This window comes from Sylvia atricapilla, chromosome 5 (genome assembly GCF_009819655.1).
Source record: "Sylvia atricapilla isolate bSylAtr1 chromosome 5, bSylAtr1.pri, whole genome shotgun sequence".
NCBI classification, from domain to species: domain Eukaryota; kingdom Metazoa; phylum Chordata; class Aves; order Passeriformes; family Sylviidae; genus Sylvia; species Sylvia atricapilla.
In genome coordinates this window covers 16312100-16334329 of record NC_089144.1, presented here as the reverse complement: position 1 = coordinate 16334329, position 22230 = coordinate 16312100, and the positions used below count along the sequence as shown (strand labels likewise).

The 22230-nt window shown below is 41.2% G+C and overlaps 1 protein-coding gene across 3 annotated transcripts in view; it reads right to left on the bottom strand.

The window, feature by feature from the left end:
• GRM3 (glutamate metabotropic receptor 3) overlaps positions 1-22230 on the bottom strand; it is a 101479-nt gene that overhangs the window by 60115 nt on the left and 19134 nt on the right. The window contains exon 2 of one of the 3 annotated variants that reach the window (XM_066318772.1): positions 3865-3973. The exons of 1 other annotated variant lie outside the window; for it this stretch is intronic. The gene's annotated coding sequence lies outside the window, so the exon portion shown is untranslated. The remainder of the gene's footprint in view (positions 1-3864; positions 3974-22230) is intronic. One more of the 3 variants, XM_066318770.1, reaches the window with a different exon arrangement.

Here is a 22230-nt window from a genome sequence, read left to right as displayed (position 1 = left end):
AATTAAATATGAGTGTAATGTGGGGAGGCATAGAAATGAAAGACCCATAATTTTTCAAGTGTAAAATTAAATTCCTCCCTCCTTTCCTCTCTGATTTGATGCATCTAGTACAAAGTATATGGAATTGAGTAGGTGTACTAAGAAATTCAGAGAGTTTTGATGGAAATCTGCATGTCAGAGATACACAACTATTGTAGATCCACAGAAATATCAATTGATTAGTTTCTTTTATGACAAAAGTTGCAGATTTTCTCCATTTCCATTTAAAGGCCAACAATTGACTTTTGATTTTTTTCTATTTTATCTATTGTATTTCAGGACCCACAGGGAAGAAATTAAAAACTCATCATGGCCAGCATGGAGGCTCAGAGCTTTGATGGTTTCAGCTGTTAAGCCTGCTGTTCCACAGAACCCATTTTTGCTCCTAGCTCTGCTGCCCAAACCAATGTGCTGATGTTTTGGTTGGCAGTTTTGGTTCCTGACAGGGTTAGCAATTTGTAAAATTTCCATCAGCCTAAGCATAGCAGTGAGCATATATGTGCATGCATGCATGTGGGCTTTGCTGCTGTTTTCAGCAGTCAGGAAACAATTACAGGAGAGCATTAGCTGTGCTTCAGTGCAGACTGTGAGTCTAAAGTAATGGCATGATCTTCACTCAGGGACCAAGAGTCCCACATGGATCAGCAAGGCAACAGAGAAGTAACCCTACAACACAACTAATTTTCTCTAGGGCTCTCTGTTTTGAACACCTAATCCTTACACTTAGAATTTTTTTTTTTTTAAGTGGAATTATCAACAGCTCTCTCTTTTTCAGCAGCTGAACCAATAAACAAGATTTTGTGTTTCTCCACAATTACAACTCCCTTTATTACAGGGTATAATGCCATCCCTGTATTTTAGCAATGAGAAGCTGTGGATAAAACAAAGTATGGCCTGAATTAATGGCAGAAGAAGCAAAGATCACTTCTTTTCCAGGTCAGCATAAAACTCTCAGAGATCCTGAATGTCTAAGAACAAGATAAAAGAAGCTGAAGGCAATGGGGTATTACCTTCAGTACAGCCCAGTCCATACACAAGAAGAAATTGTTCCTGTAATAAGACTGATATAGCTGCAAAAATAAACACTGTTTAGGTAACCAAAACACTTTTTCAAGTCTTCATCTTCCAAAATTTTTTCCCTCAAAAACATTCAAGAATACCCATTTTCTGTTTACCAATGCTGCATCACTTAAACAGACAATATGGCCACAGTTCTAGTCTTTACAAAGCTATTTTTTCCACAAAGATAATTGATTCCATGTGGAAATGCCCTAGCCAGCAGCAGAACCAAGAAAAAGTAGGTCTATAATAATAGGTCAGAACTATTTAAAGTGCTCTGAATACTCCATTATATTGTTGATGAGAAGGAGCAAACCTGGAATTTCTATGAAGATGTACCTTTAGCACTATTTTGACTGTATGACAATCATCTAATTGAAATACTGACTTCCCAAATCTAATAAAAACTCATGTATGTCACATATTTCCTACACTCTAGTCATTAAAGTGCATGAGATATTTTTTTTTTTTTTTTTTCTGGTGGTTTTGGGTTCACAATATAATACATAAAATCCCCTTCCAGTTGTTGGAAAGGCTTCAGTCTAGTAGGTTAACCAGCGCACTGAAATCTGATTCCAGTCTCATCTCTGTATTTGGCTCACCTCTTTATACCTATTGAAAATAGAAGATAACATAACTTTGTGACCTTGCAGCTGTGTCCTAAGGATTAATGCTTGGAATGTGCTACACACTCCTGCAAGTGAGCAGCAGTCAGGTCAGTGAGGACACTTGAGTACACGCTGTTCTTCTTTGCATGGAGGTAAATTAGGTGTGCCTCTGATGGCAGCAGAAATTGGCCCCATTGGAAGAATCCCATCATCTCCAGGCTTTAGACAGATTCCTTCATTCTGGCACCATGCCTCAGACCTAACCTCAGTGCTGTGAACATATCTTGCAAGGAAAGGTATCTTTTGGCTGTGAGGGAGTATGTTGATAGGTAAAGCAGAACTAGGGGCACACTGGAAAAAGAGGAGATATTCTCTGGAGAATTTTATCACCTACTCCCTTCTGAAAGGACTGGTGGAAGAATAATGCAATAGGGCATGTGGGGTCATCTCTGCTGCTAGCACATAGGAAAAAATCATAGGATAGCCATTTTTCTGAGGCTCCCTCTACTTTCCAGGCACATGGATGTTCCTTAGGGAAATCCCATGAGATTTTCAGAGCATTTGGTTTGGCAGCTGCTCCAAATTGCTTTCTGGAGAGCCTTTCTAATGGCTGTGGGAAGAGCAGGGAAGCCAGCTGAAATATGAGGGTGTCAATAACACCTATGGAGTCTGAATTCCCTGGGCCAGAGCTGCTGGTCAGACAGACACTACAGGCAGAGTGCTTGGCAGGCTGACTCTGCTTTCTGAAGCCAGAAATCCTACAGCCATGAGCTGGGTGCTGCTGGGAACTCCTCACTGCACAGAAAATAGCCATCCCAGAGCTTGTGTTGCAGCCTATAGTGTGCTGGGGGATCTGGGCAACAAAGGAGCCCTCTCCCCAAGCAACCCTAAGTCTATCATGCCTTGATAAGCGCCAGTTAAAACCTCAGCATACACCAGTTGGGCAAGCACCAGTTATTATTTGTATTAATTATTCATGTATTTCCATTTTATTTAATAACAGAGTTACAACTATTCATATTACTGTCCTTACTCCAGCACTTACACAGACTCAAAGGGCAGATGATAAATACATTTAATACTTCCTCAAATGCAAACGTTTTTTGTTTGTTTTCAATGTTTACTTGCTTGACTGGAGCATTTCACTTGAGCCTCATACCCCAGTTAGTTACAGCAGACTGCCAAAGTGGGATTCACGCCTGGGTAAAGGTAATTTTCTTGCTTTACAACACCAAGATAAATACTGGTCTGAAGCTCCATCACCAGGTCAATCAGGTCTAAGATATTAAATGCTAAAAGATTTACAATTCCATCCTGACAGCCCCTCTGCACCTCCTCATTTTTTCCCCAGCAATAACTCATTTAATCCTTAAAATATGGAAGCAGAAAAGGAGTCATTAGTTTACTTGCACAACAGCATTCACAACTTGTAAGGCTTTGACAGCTTCTTTAAACCCAAAGGAATTCAGATGGCCAGGGCAAGGAATGTGTACCAATACTTGTATTGGAAGGACAGAGTTTTCAGGGCTGAACACATATTTTTGTCCTGCAGGAAACTGACAGTGATGAGAGGCTGGAGGATGCTTCACTACTACAGTCACATGATGCTACTTAATTTCCCATCTCATCTTGTTCAGCATATTCCCTTTGTGTTTCTTAAATCAATAGAACTGCTGCAAGCCAACAGATTTTTTCAATATTCTGTAGGATGCTCTGCCCTTACCACCATATTTAATACCTATTGTTTTTGGTAAGACAAATAAACTCCTTAAATGTTACATTTGCCACTTAGGAGGAAGTTGACTATGTGTTTTGGGGGATAAGAAATTCAATTGCACAAAGCTAAACATATATGCGTGGAGCTGAATGCTTTTGGAAACAAATTCTGTGGGCTTTCATATTTGTATCACTGTCATGATTTTGGATGGAAAATGGAAAACTTGTGATGAATGCATAATAGGCCATTGCATTTCCATCTGAGACAGAAAGAACGTGCTCACTTCTTCAGAAGGGAAGACAGATGAAGGCAAGCAAGCTGAAGAATAAAACAAGAATTAAGTGATTGCCTCTTGATGATCATTGTTCTGCTATCTGTCCTTTATCTGTCTGGATGTAGGTAGCAAACACCACATGAATTTAAACAAAACCCATTACTCACACTCACTTACAGATGTGATGATAGGAGTTGCTTGACAGGTCTTACACAGGAAACTCGGATGTAATTGAGCCCGTTGCTCTGTTGATTCTCCTCCAGCAAAATTCTCTACCTGTGCAGGAATATTTTAAGACCTCACTAAATTTGACAGAGTGTTAGGGCTTTTTGCTTATTTGTGTTTTGTATCATTAATGGGTCTCTACAATAACAGATGGTGAAATCTCCTGAGTAAGCCAAATGCCAGTGATTTTCCTTACAGGATGTCATGCAAAAACACTAACAGCTCGGTTAGAAACCGATGGGCCAGCTCCAGCACCTTTTAAAGTTCCTGGGTGTCTTTGGATCAGCTCCATGGCACAGCTGAATGAGGCAGGCATTCTGCTTTAAACACCCCTTTATTATTCCCAGAGTTTCTGCTGAATATCCTATCAAGCAGGCTAAAAATCTCTCTTAAAGACCACTTTCTTTTTAGAATACACAGATTCTTTTAGAGACTAGTAAAATCAGGGCAGGTAAATTTAAAACACTTAAATTAAATTTAATTTAAATTTACTTTGCAAGTAAATTTAAAACACCCATTTCTTTTCCTTCTTGAATCAGGGACTTCTCACTTCTGAGATAGCCACTGCTGGTGGTTTGTTTGCTGGCAGCAGTTATACAATTGCATTTGGCATAGGTGACAACCAGCTTGGCCAGGCTTGTCTTTCCTTGGTCTTTTCCCTGTGTCTCTTGCTGTGCCATATTGAAGGAATATTGCTTAATGGCTGTAATGGGATATTTATATCTATTTCATGCTCCTAGAGCATGAATTGACTCTAATTGACTCTTTTCTCTCATCATGATTGACTTATCATCTGCTGATCATGAAATCTCAATAGAAATCATTGTTCTCTGTCAAGTGTGACTGTAGGGACATTTCTCCGACCCTCTAAATTCCCCACTCCCCACTGGTGATATGAAACATGTTGGAGTCCTCTCACCACACTCATGGACTTCGAGAGTTTGGATGTATTTATAAAGTCCATAAGTATAGATTGTCTTCTATTTATATCTAACTACATTTCATGTTGAAATTCTTATTTTCAAGCACACATATCTATTTATGATCACTATTAAAGTTACATTTCCTTTTGAATGAACTGCTGGTGGTCCCTTAACAAAGAGGGGTTTGCTTTGTTGGATCTCTGATCTGAACAGGTTCTGAACTAGGGGACAGGTCTGAGTCTTTTCTTTGCACTTAAAAAGAAAAGAAGTTATTTTCTTCTCCTTCCTGGTTCCTCTGAGGAAATAACTGAATTTCTGACAAACACTGTATTTTTAGCAATGTGTAAGTATAAGCAGGGGTCCTGAAGGGGTGACATGCTCACTGCAATAGGCTTCATACCCATGCCAAGAGGGAGTCCTTCCCTCTGTATCTCTGGGACTGTCTATAGGACAACAGTCAACAGCCAGTAATGGACACTGAATGACACAGTAGCAGTAGGGACAAGACGTCTGTCAGCTTCATACACCCCTAGTTATGTACAGATGTTTGTGGGTTTGGGCTTTCATTATTTTAGGCATCCTTGTTTTTCAGAGAGATAAGTCCTGAACTTATCCACTTTGGCATTTTCCATGAGAGAGGAGAAAGGTAGCAGAGACAGAGAAAAGGAGGCAATTCTTATGAAATATCTTCAAGGAGAGTTAATTTCTTTTGACTGATGTCTATGGAGTTTTCATATTTATTCAGAAAGAAATCATGCTCAGCAATTGTCATTACCTCCCAGAGAAGTGCAGTATTCGTTTGAAGGTATATTTGACACATACTGTGTCAAAGCTCATGGTCTCTCAAACATGACATGTGACAACTGAAATTATTTGACATGCTCCAGTTAAAGGAATTGAGAACCAAATTCCCAGAGGCTGTGGACAGTTTCTGTACATAAAGCTCTCTTTGAGTATAAAGAAGATTTTTCAAAAGCATTCAAAATCAGTTTTTCCTGCTCTCATAGAGTTAATTCTGGATTCTTTTGATCACCAAGGTAGTTCTTCAATACATCTGAGCCAGTTTGGCTGAAATGATCTTAGCAAATAGGATGGGTCATGGACCACTCTGATCTGGATACCATCTGACACAGCTGTGCTGTGCAGAGAAAAATCTCTGGAGCTCCAGAACTGAAAGGTCCCATCCCACAGATCTGATGTGAATACTGCTGGGGCTAAGACTCTCCAGTCTCTTCCCAGGTCCTCTCTTGGGAGAGTTACACTGGTCCAAACTCTGTGGCTGGAGACTGTTTTAGCCATTAAATGATACAATCATATTCTGGTGTCTGTCAGTGTTTATGAGCTGTAACTGCAATCTTTAAGCTCCTCTGCCACGAGTACAGGTGACCAGAACTGTGCACAGTCTTTGACATGAGGAGCTGCACCCTTGTGTGTATAGCTGTGTCTGGTCTCATAAATCAAACCTCTGTGGGACCACTCTGAGGCAATGAGATAATTAAGCTTACAGTGGTGGGCACTCATCCAGCTGGCCTCTGCCAGCCTCTGGAAAAGGGGAACCCCATTGTAAAAGTATCTGGTGAATGGCCCCCACTATGTCCCCACACGTGTCAATGAATTATTCAGAACAATGTCACACCCCAAAATAACTCCAGGGACCATTCAAGCAATTTCTCAGTATGGGCAATCAGGATTATATTGTCAATGTCTTTTCACTGGCACTGTTTAGCTCATTACTAATACAAAAAGACAGTCCTCACCACTTCTGCTAGAGAAATCTTCCCTGATGCATCCTAGCACTCAATTTGCTTTGCTAATAGCTGCATCAAGATTGTCCCTGGGTACTATCCCCCAGCTGAGAAAACTCATGTGCCTCTTCCCATGAGGTCTCAATTATAAGGTTCCAGGTGCTAACTGAAAGTCCTCATACTTTCTTCAAGCTGAAAGCTCCCCAGTCAGTGAACACAACTTCCAGAGCACAGACAGAAAGCGTATTTTCTGCAGGTGCAAGATGGCTTTGCTGCCATTGCACAGGGTATAATTTGAAACTTGTATTATATGTTTTATATACACATTATTTAATAAAATCCAAGTATTATTGTGAAAATAATAATTGAAGTAGGTATAGGTATAGAGAAGGAGACTGATGAATACAAAACACAGGAGACTGATGGACCTGTTTTAGGAAAGAACACTGTGGCTTCACGTGTTTAACTTAGTGAAAGGAAAGTTGAAGTATTTGACAGCTATCCATAGACACCTCAGGGGTCTGAGTATTCAAAAGGGAGGCGTAAAAGACATTTCTGGAATGAGAACAAATTACTGTATCCTGGTCCTAAATACACAGACAATGAAAATTATAAAAAATTTCTAAACAGCGGAGGAATGAAGTTTTGGAAAGCCTTCCTGACTGCAGGAATAACAGTCAAAAAAGCAAAATTTAAGAGGGAGCTGAAGAATTCCAAGGAAGGGATTTGGTTATATGACCTGATGGTTCATGACAGCAAGAACTGAACTCAGTGACCAAAGTCATCCCTTCAAGTCCTATCTCTGACCATCTGAAAAGTATTTAAGAAGACCATGTCCCATTGATCTGCAACGACAGAGAAGGTGGAGACTGAGTCTCAATCTCTCCATATCTAAATGCAGCATAATACCCTTGAGCAACAGTCCTGCCATTCCATATAATAGCAAAAGAGCCCAGGAATAGCTTCTATGGCAACAGTAACTTGATTCACCACAGTTGTGAAAGAATGGACTCAAGGAGTTATTTTTCCTACGCTGTAGTATCTTTTTTCCTGGATATGCTATAAACATGAGAAATAAATTGGCAGATATCTAGATACAAATTTTAAATCAATGAGATCTGAAATGCAAGAGCTTTTGTATCCAAATGGCTGTTCCATGCCCTAAATTCTCTGAGTTGTGCTTAATTCTTGCAGCACATAAGGCATGTAAAAACCACCCACTCACTACTTCAGAGCCATTTTTCTTCATCTAAATGAAATTTCTTTAGTTCCATTCATCTTTACAGCTCATTCAACAGGTCCCTCTGCAGCAGTGAAGGGAAGCATGTTTCAATGTGCTAATCCAGCTCTGAGATGGATTAATTGACTCACATGCCCCTCTGATCACTAGCCAGATGTCTCTCCCCAGCTGGCAAGCCTTACTAATTTTCTTGTTGTTGTTGTTGTTAATTCTGGGTTTCCAGCCAGCGGGGGCTCAATCAAGGGCAACATGCCCTCTGCTGACATTTTGTATTCTTTGGTCTGCTTTCCCTTGGGCAAAGGTATTCAGCTATGAACCTCCTTCCCTGGCTCTTTGTCATCTGGCTTGTGGCCCCTGGACAGAGCTCTCCTGGTGCGGTTGCACTTGTGTATCCGGCACATTGGGCTGTGCTGTGAATATTCAAGGTGGGTGAAGGAGGCATCTGGCGCCCAGAGGGGCAATTCCTAGAAGTGACCCCAAATTTCAGGTCTGTGCATTGAAGTTTTAAGGGGAAAAAACAAAAGGCTCATATCAAGAGTTAGAAATGTTTCCTTTGTCAGGCTACAAAAGGAAATTTCTATGAAATTACTTGAGAGAAAAGTCAAGAATGTTTGAGGACTGTGCATGACTAGACCAGTTGGGGCACTAAATTGGGAAGCAATATAACATAAAAAGTGGTTTGAAGATGGGATGTATGTGTGCTCCAGGATCTACTCCTTCTTCTGTCATTGCTCTGATGTCTTGGGTAAGACACTTCACTACTCTAATACTTTCTAATGCCTAGGAAAGTTTGGGGTATTTTTAAGGTACTTGCTAACGAGCAAGGCAGTGTGAAAATTAAATATAATTTACAATACGAAACATACAGCCATGTATTTTCAGTGTGATTTGCCTAAAACCATGATGTTGCTACACGGAAGGGCGTCAATTTTGGCCAGACTGTAGAACATTGTTTCCTCTTCTCCCATTGCTCACCTTGGGTCATCACTGTGATCACATTGAGTAGAAACTTAATGTACAAGAATTCAACTGGATGGTACAACTTTTATTCACCTCATCAGTGGCTTCCTCACACACAAGTTGTCGGGAATAGTCACTGAGGGAGGGCAGCTGAGAACAGAGGCAGCAGTAGGAATATTTGAAGATTTGTACTATTTAACACCAAGACCCTGAAATTCAGCTATGCATGAAGCTAGAGCATTCTGTGAATTATAAAGGTGGAACACTGGTTTTCTAACTTCTCGCTCATGAGAGTTGTTTATCCCAAGCTGTAAAGAAAAGGAATTCCTGGATTATATGAATATTTGCCTTTTCCCTTTTTCCCTTTTTCCCTTTTTCCCTTTTTCCCTTTTTCCCTTTTCTTTTCCCTTCCCAAAATTAGTTCAACAGGATAGAAAAGAAAAGCAAACACTTCTCCTTTTGTTTTTAGTTAGAAAAGTTGCAAAATATAGTTCCACGACAAGGTCAGAGGAGCACAACTTGAGAAGACACAAGTAAGAAGTTCATCTAAGATGTGAACATTAAGAACTCGACTGCATTTCTATGGACCCAGCACTAGCTACTCCAACTAAAAATGTGGATGAGCTCATTTCTTCAGCATCTGAGCAGTTGCTTACCATAAATAGGTAAGTAAATAAGAAGAAAATATCACTCTTGTAATTTAGCATCTTGAGTATTTTTTTAGTTTAGGTACATGCCTTATATAAATCTCTTTCCAAAACCACAAATTTCTTCCCACATCAGGCATAGCCCCAGGGAAGCTGTTTTACAGGGCAATAAAGATTTCGACCTTTGATCACTGTAACCTGGCTTCTGACAATCCTGAAAACAAGTCTCTAAAAAATTGAAATGTGAACAACACACACCATCAATATCAATTACTGCATTGTTAGGAGGTAAATTTTCCCCACAGGGGGTGAGCAATTCACTTGATGTATTTGGCAAAGGGTTTGATTCTCCTCCCCACTGGCAGCGATGTGGTGCTGACAATCTCTCTGTTCTTTGATGGGCCACAGAGCAGAGTAAGGGAGAGCAGAGTTAGACTCAAAGCTCTGCGAGTGCAGAGAAAAGCAGGCTCTGTCAAGAGAGGATTTATGCAGTCTGAACAGCGAGCTGCAATCTTTGAAGAAAAGACTTCAAAGAGGAAAGCAGAAAAGAAACAATGTCTAATCTTCATACAAATGTGCTCAGGGGTCTCTGAAATTCAGAAACTTCTAAAATCTAAGAATTAATTATCACTTGCCAGAGGGAAGCTTTATTCACAGGTAACAGTTACAGCAATCAGAGTCCTCCACGTGTAAAACTCATGGAGTTATACTGAACTGACTAAAGCTCAGTAAATCACCCTCCTTCCTTTTGGTGTACTTGCACACTTTCCAAGTGTTTGATGTTATCCTTCACATTGTTTATGTGTGACACATGACAGCAGCTCCTAAAATTTTGTCTTTGAAAGGCGATGTACTTGGAAATATTTTGGTACAAGATCTGTGACTCACAGGTTCACATTAAAACGTGCAACAGAGGGATGCAGCTCCTCAGTTCCTGTATAGCAATGCAGCCCTCTTGGCTTCTGTTTACTGCAGCAAAAGACAAGATTAAGTAATTGTTCAGGTCCACAGATGCATAAATAACATGGAGCACTGGGGGTGGCTAAAAGCAAAGCATTGCTGTTCTGATTCCTCTTAGCAGAATGGGGTGTTTAAAATGAACCTCAGGCCAAGCATCCAGAATATCTCAGCACCTCATAGGCTCTCATATTTGTTCTCATAATACCCTTTTGTGTAAGCATTCCTCATATTCATTTTACACTTGAAATCTGAAAGCCAAAGAGGTGGTAAGATGCATGGATGTGGGGCAAGTTAGCGGTGAAAGGAAGAATTAAGCATTTAAATATCTGGAGAACCCAGTTACATGATAGTGTTATTGTGCTCAAGAAAGTGAATGATTTGTTGTGGATGTCTGACCAGAGTCATACTCAGGGCATGGTAATGTGTAGTTCAAATCCTGCATTTACTGAAGCTGAGGGTGTGAACCCAGCTGGCTGGTGTGGCTCAGCTGCTGCACAGAAACGCATTAAACTGCAATAACTTGATTGTGCATCCCAGCCCTCTCTTTTTAAAAGCTCTGTCTGTCTTTCATCTTTAAGACTTCAATGAAAGCAGCTGTTGCAGAAGTTCACGAGAGAGCTGTACCACAGCAGGGAAACAGTTCCCTGACATGAGCAAGAGGGTCTTCAGGCCCAGAGCAGCTATATCTGGCATAAAACTGAAAATTCACCTCTCTTAAAATGTCAGTAAGGCAAGGCACCTGTACTGGCAGGAAACGAAATGGAAGACAGAGACCACGTCCAATGCAGCTACTTTGAAATAACAAAACCCTCTGGCAGGATTGGAATTACTTCGTTTTATGTTTACACCCATATGGCTTTTGAGGTTAAATAGAACTTGTCTTGATATTTGCCCACCAGCAGTCAGGAGGCATCTGTCACTGTTGTCTCCCTGTGCATATGAATATTTTGCATCCCAGTGATAAGTAGATCCAACCATTGTGCACCACCAGCATTGCCAGAGATGGCCAGAAACTGAGTAGACATGGCAGTTTGTGATATGAGGGTAGTGGGAGTGGTGGCATTCAGTCAAAGGTTGGACTTGATGATCTTGGAGATCTTTTCCAGGCTTAATGGTCTTGTGATTCTATGATCTACTGCTGCTTGGGAGTCCCTGGCCATCCCAGAAGATCTAAATAACTCAGGGGCATAGCATTACCCCAAGTTAGCATCCAGAAGGATGCAGAGGACAGAGTTTGACCCTGGTGTTGCATTACAGGCAGGGCTGTGGGTGTTTGTTTTCAAAGGAATTTTTCTCCTGCAAACAATCAGAAAAATCCCAGGCAGTCTCCTCTCGCAGACTGTGGCAGCTCCCAAGACGACAAAACCAAAGGTGCTGTCTCTCCCTCCGGAATGGGAAATGTTGATAGATACTTCAAGTATTTGTTTAACTGTGGATAGTTGACACAGCTTGTGAGAAATTATTCTGGGAGGAAAGAAAACTTTCCAAACTCCTTCACTTGCTTTTCTCCCGGCTCCTCTCGGCTCCTGCTGGGTGCTCGGAATCACCCCTCCAGCAATGTCCCTGTCCCGGGGCAGAGCTCTCCATTCCTTTCCCTGGAGGCTGGCGCTCTGCTGCCGGAGCCGGGATGCAGGGATGAGCAGGGAGGGGATGCTCGGCAGGCAGAGAACGCTCCCGGCATCGGTGGGGCTGAGCTGCGACACCCCAGCCCAGCCCAGGTGGGGCAAATCCCGCAGGCTCCAGCCCCGAGTGAGCTTGAACCAATACATACAATCTGGTACTGAGTTATTTTTACCCAGTGGGGGATATCTGCTGTGTTTGTTGGAAGATTTTTGGTGTCACTTATCACATGCTCGTTATAATGCATTGCCTGAGGCATAATTAAATTCAAAGGGCATGTCTGTGTTGAAAGGGAGGGTTGCAATTTGTTGCTGTTAGGATTTTTCATTAAAAACCAAGCAGTTTTTCTGACTGGCAGGAACAATGGTTGCAGAACAAAAATGCTATTAAATAAGGAGAAAGCAAAGGCTTTTCTTTTTTCTTTCTTTTCTTTTTTTTTTTTTTTTTTTTTTATTTTTAATAACTACCTGCCCGACATCTCCACACTGGCTTTGGATAAAGTACAGCATTTAAAAATAGTGGGATTGTAAAAGTAAGACAAGCAAAGAAAAGAAGAACCTTGACATTAAGAAAGGTCTGGCAGGTGACAGGTATATTATATATAGCAGATTATATGTGCATACCTATCAATACATACAAGTATCTGTATATATACGTGTGCATGTGTGTGTTTTATCTCCAGAGGAGAAATTTGCCTTTGCTGCTGAAATTTTCTTGAAAGCTCAGTTAATTAGTTCTCATAATACCCATGGAGGCAGACGTTAGTATCATCCTTATCCAGAGATGAGGAGATAGGAAAGAGCACAGAGAGAAGGATGCACAGAGAGATTAAGGGATTTCTGCTACAGTGAATTCAATGTAGAGCTGGGAATTCAGTCCAGCAGGCAAAATCCTAACCCTATTAAAAGCAATAGGAGACTAACTTGTGAAGAGCCTGGATTTAGCAATTTTTGCTTTCTTTGTTCAAACCTCTCTGATCTATTCACAGCTACGTGTGTCCTGATGATGCTTTCAGAAGAAAACTACACCTGTAACTATGTACAGCTCCTGGTCAAATCTCAGCTGAGTTCCTCAGTCTCAGAGCTTCAAAACGGGGGCTGAATGTTTCTTTGAGGGACTCTGTACCATACATTTACATATATCTTAAAAATAGTCTGGAGTGATAAGTGAAGTAATTTAAGATCTTTCTAAATAGAATACTATATTCTCCCAGGCCACCAGGGTCACAGAACTGAAATTTTACATCTCTAGTTGCTATATTCCACCTCACAGTGCTATCAAAAAATGACTGGAAGGTTTCAGCTAAACAGATGAGCTACTTTTAAATTAGACTGGGTAAAGTAAGCTCATTAAAAAAAAAAATAATGTCCTCATTTTATAATGGCTTTGTTGCCTTCTTGCTTATATACTTGTTCCAGGGCAGTATTTTCAAGTTATTAGGCTGTTTTTAGCTCTTATTTTTAAGCTCACTTCATTAATGTTGGTAGAACACTTTGAAGTACAAAATGTGAGTGCTAAGTGGTATCACTGACACACTTTCAAGGCAACGCTTTTGCCTTCCCAAAGGTCATCTGAAGCAAATTTGTCACACCTGCAAATGTGCACAACTGGTGCTGGCAGTAGAGAGACAAATTTCCCTCAAAACTGCTGCAGCAGCTGTAAGCTGGTTGCAAGTGCCTGGAAGAGGTTTCCTCTTTCCAGCAGGAAGCTGCCAGCCTTGCTGTGAGGAGTCTGGCAGGGAAGAAGCTGTGGAGCAGAGCTCCACTGTCTGATACTTATGTGCTGGATAAAAAATTCCTAAACTCATCTGGAAGCCTCCCAGTACTCCTCCTCCAGTGCTGGGCACCGAATCTTCAATTTCTTTTTCCTCAAAAGGACTTTAATGGAATGAGGAGTGTTGGAAGGAGCAGAGCATGTACTGTGGTGGGCAGAAGATGGACCTGCTGCAGCATCTTCGATCATGGGGACAGTTCCATAGAATCATAGAAAAACTTCGGATGAAATGGACTTTAAAGCTCATCTGGTTCCAATGCTCTGCCATGGACAAGGATACCTTTCACTAGACCAGGTTGCTCAGAGCCCCATCCAACCTTCCCTTGAACACTTCCAGGGATGGGGTGTCCACAGATTCTCTGGGCAACCTGTACCAGGGCCTCACCACCCTCACGTAAAGAATTCCTCCCTAACACCTAAAATCTGTGTCTTGGGGCTTGTCCACTGATCAGGGGTTTGCCAATGGTGCAATGCTGTTGAACACCAGGATTTATTGCTTTCCTTCCTCCAGCCTGGAGCATCCCAGGGCAGAAGACAGGTTTCTAACACCTGGAACAAGGGCTTACCCATGAAGAGTGGTATCTATAGAGTCCTATGGCATGTTTGAGAAGCCTGTGGCATCAAGGTTAATGTTGAAAATTATTGAAACCATGGCTTGGCTACCTATATCCCTTCCCCACCACCTCCTGGAGTGTGGGATCACAGGAGGGATCCTGTCGGCCTTGGATACACACAGTGCTGCTGGCAGTGTGAAATGGGAATCTGTGCTGGCACTGTATGGCAGCCTTCCCTCTAAACTGCAATAGCACAGCTGCCCTGCTTGCTTGTGGCTCTGATTTATTACCTTGTCATACTTCAAAAGCTGAAGCAGGTTGAGCTTGGTCAATGTTTAGATGGAAAAATCTCCAAGGAAAACACAAGAGCTAGAGGAAATGTTCCCTGAGTCAGAGTCAGGGCAATAATCCAGTGTGGTGTTAAGGATGTTGCTTTTGGTCTGATTGCAAAATCAATGTATGGGCCACCAGCGGTCTGTGGGGAGAGACTGTAATACCCAGCATGACTGGGCAGTAACTGACTGGTCTCTCTTTTCCTACAAGGGTCAACTCCAGCAGGTGTAAATAGGATGACATGGAGATGATGAATCTGCCTGATTGTTTTCTCTGTTTTGTCTCATTACTTGGATTTAGAGGTTTGGTTGGGTTTTTTTTTTTTTTTTTTTTTTTTTTTTTTTTTTTTTTTTTTTTTTTTTGTCCTCTTCCTTTGCATGTTTCATAATTCCTTGAATGGTGTGGAATGACACAAAAGACAAAAATTTAGCAATTTTTTTTCCTAATAAATTTCCCAGCTTCTGGAAATCCACAACCTAAGGGTCTTCTTAAAGGTTTAGTGTTTTTTTCTGCCTGAAACTATTGTTATGTGGATTTGAATTTTCCCCTGTCACTCCCACAGAATTGTCTGAAATCTCAGGCTGCTCACCACTGTCTGCAAGGCTGGATGCATTATCCACCCGTTTCTTGTACTGAGTATCACCTCTGTGTCTGGCCCTCAAAGAAAACCAGCTGCATCTCTTACTATTACCTCTGCAGATATTTGAGATACTGGACTCTATCAGTGTCCTGGGATAGTGGATTTTTCCACATTCATCACACAGCTTTTTTGGAATTGTGACAGTCAAGGAACATAGACATTTTTCTCCTGTGAAGCAAGGTGCATGTAATAGAAGTCACAATTCCTTTTGTAATAGTAAAAGCTATGTTAAAAGAACACTCATCTGAATTCAAGGAGATAATGAAAATAAACAATTTCATCCATGCACAAGTTTGGCCTCTCATGTCTTAAACAAATACCTGTTCTTCATCGCTCCTCCACTTTTAGCACAAAAAGAAATATTTTTCCATGACATGGTGGAATTCAGATTCCAAATCTGTGTTTTCATTTCCTAATCCTTTTTTTCTGGTTTAACAAATGGCAAATATGAAGTATGAAAAGTGCTAAATGATCTCATACTAAAAACTGCAAAGCAAGCAGAGAATCTCTACCCACACTGTTATTTTAGGTGGTCATTTCAAGAATGAATCAACCAGACAGTTTTGAGGATGACAAGGTGTTTAAGACCCACTATACAAAGACTCTGTGACTGTAGTAATTAGATGTGGTCCTCTACTGGGAAAACAGAGCCTTGATAAGCACACTACAAAACCCCCGTCAGGAGTACAAGTGCTTTGAAGAGAGCATTGAAAGGAATTTTGCTTCAGAATATAAAGAAAGTATGTAATGTGAGATTTCTCAAAGGAAAAGATTATCCTCTATTTGGGCCTTTCTACACAGATTGAGGAACAGAATGTGAGAAAACTTCACAACTTATTTAGGAACACAGATATTTGCAGGCTGGACTGCACCCAAGTCCAATCTAGCCCAGCATCATGTGTCAGAGACTGGCCAGCACCAGATGCTCCAGGAGAAGGTACAGGAGCATCTGAACAGGTCAGGTTTCCACAAGAGGAGAAAACATCTCCCTAATTTCCAGTTATTGCTGCTGCTGTTATGTGTAGATTTATTTTTTTTTTCTACAGCACAAACATTAAACAGAGGTGTCTATTTCAGACTTTAGATATCATTGCCCAAAGCATTAATTGTTTCCTCCCAGTCATACTGAATGACTATAATGAAGCCAAGAAACCTGACTCCCACCCCTGCATTCAGTAATTCCAATACATATTTCTAGTAGAGATCCCCACAGTCTGGGATATGGCATGGAAATAGCCACTGCCCTTCGGCCACACAGCAGTCAAGGCAAATGGGAATCTACTCTGTGGTTTTGAATGAGGTACAGGACTTTTTCAGCAGATCAGCACTAACATCCCCCAGCCCTCACAGAGGGGACATGAAGGAAGTGTGGCCCAGGCTGGGACCCTGTTGGTGGGGTTCTTATTGGTGCTGGCTGCCTTATAGGTACTCTACTGACTGATACTGGCCAAGATGTTTCTCATCTCTGTGTTGTCTCTATGGAGCAGAAATACTGTCACTTCCCTTCTTTGAAAAGTGGTGTGATTGACAGCTGTGGCTAAAAAAATAACTGTAGAATATAACAGAAAAGATTGTTTCTTAGAACTATCAGCTCCACCACTGAAACTTTTTAAAATCACCCACAAATCTCTTCTATAGACAGGAGAAAAACACATTCACCTCCATGCAAAGCTGTTCCTTCTGTTCCTCTTTCAGAATTAAGCTGAGCCTTTGACATTTAATTCTGGGCTTTGGCTTTTTTGTTGTCGTTATTACTATTATTGAAAACACACAACGTAAACTTAACTGTGGTCAGATCCCTCATTGAGCTGCAGTGGAGGAAGGACATTTGTACTGGAAATTAATATGGCTGGCATGTCTGCCTTGGTTTTGAGGATAGTGTTTTCATGTTCTTTTCCTTTCTTCCCCAGCTTTCTCCTCTTTTGTATCTGCCTGCTTCTTTCCTGTTTCTTTCACAGCCGCTATTTTTGCTCCAAGCAAAGAACTCAGTCATGCTCCCACTCTCTCACGGGCTCTGTGTACACTTGAGGTCAGGCTAGCAAACCTTAGTGGAGCCAAGCTTTGCACCCTTCCCTTGCCCTTTTCATACCTCTGCCTCGTCACGGTTTTCTGTCCCCCGAGTTTTCCCTGTGGTCCCGAGGGCAGTAGTCCCTCCCTCACTGCTGGCACATCTGGCTGAGCTCTGCCTGGGTGCTCTCAGTGGCTCCAGAGCAGAGCTCCTGTTGGACACTGGGCCAGTCACTCATGTCTTCTCTGACGTATTTTATCTATTCCAACCACATGATTTTCAGGGAAAGGGACCGTCTGCTGCTCTTTGTCATTACCCACTGTAGCACAGCACAGCTCCCCAGAGGTTCAAGGCACCATATGCATCCTTAAGAGACACAATCTCTTTGATGTGCCCTCACGTTCCTCTGAACTCACTTCACCTTCATGTCCCTTCTTCTCTCTACTGTTCTTTTAACCACGTCTTCCTTCTCAGCACTGTGGTTCTTCTTCCTTTTCCCCACACTGCCCTTGCTCTCCTCCAGAGCTGTGCTGCCAAGCCTTGGGCAGCTGTCCTGGGTTGTAGATGGGGCTGGGACCAGGGGACACCCAGGGGCTGCCAGGATGAGTTGAGCCACTCTGTCTCCTCTCCCTTGTGAGCAAGCAGGGATTTCCATGCCTCAGTGGGCAGGGAACTAAACAGAAAGAATGGGCAGAGCTGTATAATCAGCCCATCAGAGGTGGCACGGCTTGTAGAAAAGGCTGTATGCACAACGGGGAGCAAATCTTGCTGGGAGTAGTGTTTAACATCTGATTTGCAGAGCCCATTCCTTGGAGGCCTGCAGTAATTTTGTTCACTTTCAGTGCCTTCCATTTTCTTCTGTCTGCCCTAATTTGTGTGTTTCCCTGTATATGTTTTTGCCCAGTTGTATTCAACCTTCCTCCTGCCATTCCCATCGGTGTGGCCTATGGGCTGCTTCATTCCAACCAATGCTCCTAAAGTTCCTTGGGAGAGGTGCTCCAGTGAGGCAACAATTAATTCCTGTATTTGTAATTTGTTTATCTCCTTCTATAGCCTCTTACAACAAGCCTCGGGAGAGGGATATAAATGATGAATGCAGGTTAATAACACGGGAGTCTGCGGAAAATTGCATTAAAATGGCACAGCAATAACGGATATAAAAACAACTGAAGCATGGGGTGAAGTCCCTACTATATCAAAATATTTCCACTGGTAATATACATTGTAGTTTGTGCTAAAAAAAAATCTGAAATTTTAAACTGATAAAAAAATTAATACCTCCAAACTTCTAGTGAGAAGAAAGAAGGTTACGTAAATTATTCTCAGTTTTTACAATAGGTGAAAAAAATAAGCAAAATGAATGAATTTAATCCTATTTAATTTTAATCATTCAAAGGCCTGGAGCCTAGCCATATGTGTCAACAGACCTCCTTCTCTTATCAGTGCTGAGAGGCAGAGACCTCAAGGGAGACAGGTTCATCCCAACCCAGAAAAAAATGCTTAAAATGCAGGGACACTGGCTCTCCCTTAACTGGAGGAGATTAATTCATCTGGCCTTACGTATGCAGGATTTCTAACCCTTCCAAGAGCTACACTTGGGAGCTTCCTTCTTCCCAAAGCCATTTTTTAAAAATGGTCTCAGGTCACTATGGCCAGACTAAGATTAGCAGAACTATTTGTAGCTTCTGGTATTCCAAAAAGAAGGTAAGAACATTTCTATTTGCTTAATAATACAGAGGCAACTCATGGATTTCACCAGTTGCACTGGGCAACTCTCTGCCAGATGTGAGGTGTTGAGCTACACACTCATCAGGATGCTCAACAGCCCATATATCATCTTTGTGAACATTTTGTGTGCCATTTTGAGCTGAGGGGAAGCTACCTGTGTGAGTTGATATCACAGAGGGGTTTCAGGACACCTGCCACAAATCTTTAATCAGGCAAAAAAACTGGTGGAGTTTTACCTTCTCATGACAGTTCACAATTCTGCTTTAACAGGTTGAAAAAAGCTGTCAAGAAGTGATGTGGGAAGCCGTCACACTACTGTGGAATGGGAAATCTGCTTCATTCTTTTCCAGTAATAAACAGAACGGGAACAGAATACAGTCTTGGGGGCACCAATTGGACAAATGTGTAGGACATCCCACCCACGAATCCCAAATCAGACTATGTTCTGTGTCAGGACACAGACATTTGATTCATGGAGACACACATGGAGATGTAGCTTCCAGGATGATGGCAAAAGGGTGGGAGCTACCTGCTGAACTAAGGACACAGGTAGGGTGGGTCATCATGGTGAGATTGTTTCTACTAATACACTTCAGCATAAATAGTGCTGATGCTGGTTTTTGAAATGATAAAGAGGCACTGGGTAAATCCTTTGGCTGGAGGTGTTTTCCTAGGGAGCTAAGAGTGCAGAATCCCACATCAATAGGATAATATAGAAGAAAGCACTGCAGAAAAGTGTTTAGGTAAAGAAAGACTTAATTGATATAGTTGTCTGTTCTTCCAAAGCATTAGCCAGAAATCTGTCTGAAATGCTGCTTTTCAGTGTGTGTTCTGGTAGCTCAAAGTCTGTGTCTATAGTAAAGGTTGTTTTTTTGTGGGGTTTTTCTAATGCTATTCCCCAATAACAGTAAAATTTCAGTTTTCAGCTTGTGGTCTGTGATTCTTCATGGGTCCAGGATTAACTTCCTGATATCTATGCTTTTCTACTTTTTGAGAAACACAATCCTAATGATAATATATTTTCAGCAGAATCTGCTTCCACAGGGAAAAATAGGAAAGGTTTAGCAAAAAGGAGTGAAAAATACTGGTACAAAATGGTTGCTTTTGAACTTGATAAATTGAAATTGATAAAGATTCCTCTGGGCAATTTTATTTTAATTTTAATTTTTTAAATTAATTTTTTAAACACCTTGATTAATGGAATATCACCTACCTCTGTACAAGGAAAGATTTAAATGCAGAGAAGGTCAATGGTAATAATCATTGATAATGTCAACAACAACTGTCGTTGTTCAGGGAAAGTAGTGAGGAAAGTGCTGAACTGGAGTCAGGTTGCCATTTTTATTGCAGAAAATATAAATGTAGCATTGAACTCTGCAAGTTCCCAGCAAGCTGTTCTTAAAAAATCGTGGCATGTATTTTAGCAAAATGCAGATTTTTGGGGGTATTTTATTATACAGCAGGATGGCTGATCTACAGAATGAAATGTTGCTGGATTTGCCACAGCAAATGTCTGCCAGACACATCGCCAGTGAAGTGGTGAAAATATGAGCACATTAAAGATATTGAGGATTCCAACTGATCCAAGATGAGCCTGCAGAGTGCCTTTTCTTTCACCTATCTTGAGTTTGCTCAGTGGAATACCAGTCTGTGAGGTAAAAATAGTTCACAAAAAGAGAAAATGTTTGTTCCTTGGTGTTGTCTCTGTTCCTCACTTCCTACGTGTTGCAGTGTAGTTTGCTTCTGTGACAAGTTTGTGATGAATATCCAATGGAGAATTAGCAGGTAGAACAGAGATCAAAGTCTTTCCCTGCTTAATATCTGCAGCATTTCTCAGCTCTCAGAACCAAACCAAACCACAGAAAAAAAGTCATCCAGGAAATAGACTGTCAAATGACCAGATAAACTCCATGATCAACAGGAACATCGAGGCAAACCCCACATTTTTGAATAAATCATGTGGATGGTTGTTGAAATCACAGAGCTCAGATGTATGATACAAGTTACAGGTAAAAAACTTTATGAAATTACTGTCTTTGCTGTCATCTTAAAAATCTTAAGCTGGTTGTTCGTCTGTATTTGTGGAAAACATGGCCTTAACTCCCTCAGTTCATTGTGCTAGTCTCTTTTTAAAAAGGTAGTCGAATTTTTAATATTCTCCAGGGCTGTTTTGCTTGACTATGACATATTTATTTGTCAAAGACAGATGTCCAGAATTATGAAACATCTAGCCTAATTCACAATTTTTTTAACACAATGTGACATTAGGAACCAAATAATTTTTAGACATGAATTCTGTACCTCTAGTCATCCACTGACAGTTGGGATTTATTTCAAAAATATGTTAACTCTGGGCTGGAACAGTTTAAGAACAGTTTGGACCTAGTAATATATGAGTCATAAGGAGAGTTGTTTCCTGGTTCTGTGAGTACTTTTTGACTGATTTAAGCAGTAAATATGAAGCCTGGTGAGACATAAACAAAGGTTTGTCCATAAAAACAGCTCCCTTAGTCTATTTAACTATAGCTACCATCACAAGAGGGCTAGTACTAGTGGATTTGTGAATTCAAGTGATACAAAAGAATAACTTGGTCTGCTTCCCTGATATTTATGGTGCTGTAACTCAAAAGTTATTCAGGGAAATCGGTGGAGATCCTTCAATTTCATGCCAGAGATACATTTTCAGCTCTAAAGATATTAGGGAAAAAAAATTCAACGTTCCTGGGCACAACAGGAATATATTAATATTAAATTTCAGTTCTGGTAGTTCAGTTCTAGGTTAGGAAAAACCAAATCATCAAGAGCACTAGTGCAACACCAACATCCTGGTGGGTCAGTCCTGGGGATAAAGTGTAGCAGGGCTATGAGCACTCCCTGTGTTGGTGCAGTGGCTGCCTGTATTGCAATTAGTCCTCTGCCACAATAAGAGATATTGGAGCAAAGGCGTATGATTATAGACCCTTGGTACAAGGAGAGAACATAAATGTGAGAGTTTTTCCCAAACCCCTGAACCCAGAAATTGAATACAGCCCAGACTATAAGACTGGAGCAAGGTAGATGGTGTGTTCTTTGGAGGTTCAGCAGGGGAATGTCTTTGTAATTGTTGCTGTTACCTGGTTAAGCCATTAAGAGCCAGAGCAACATCTTGAACTAATCAGTAGGATGATTTTAATATGT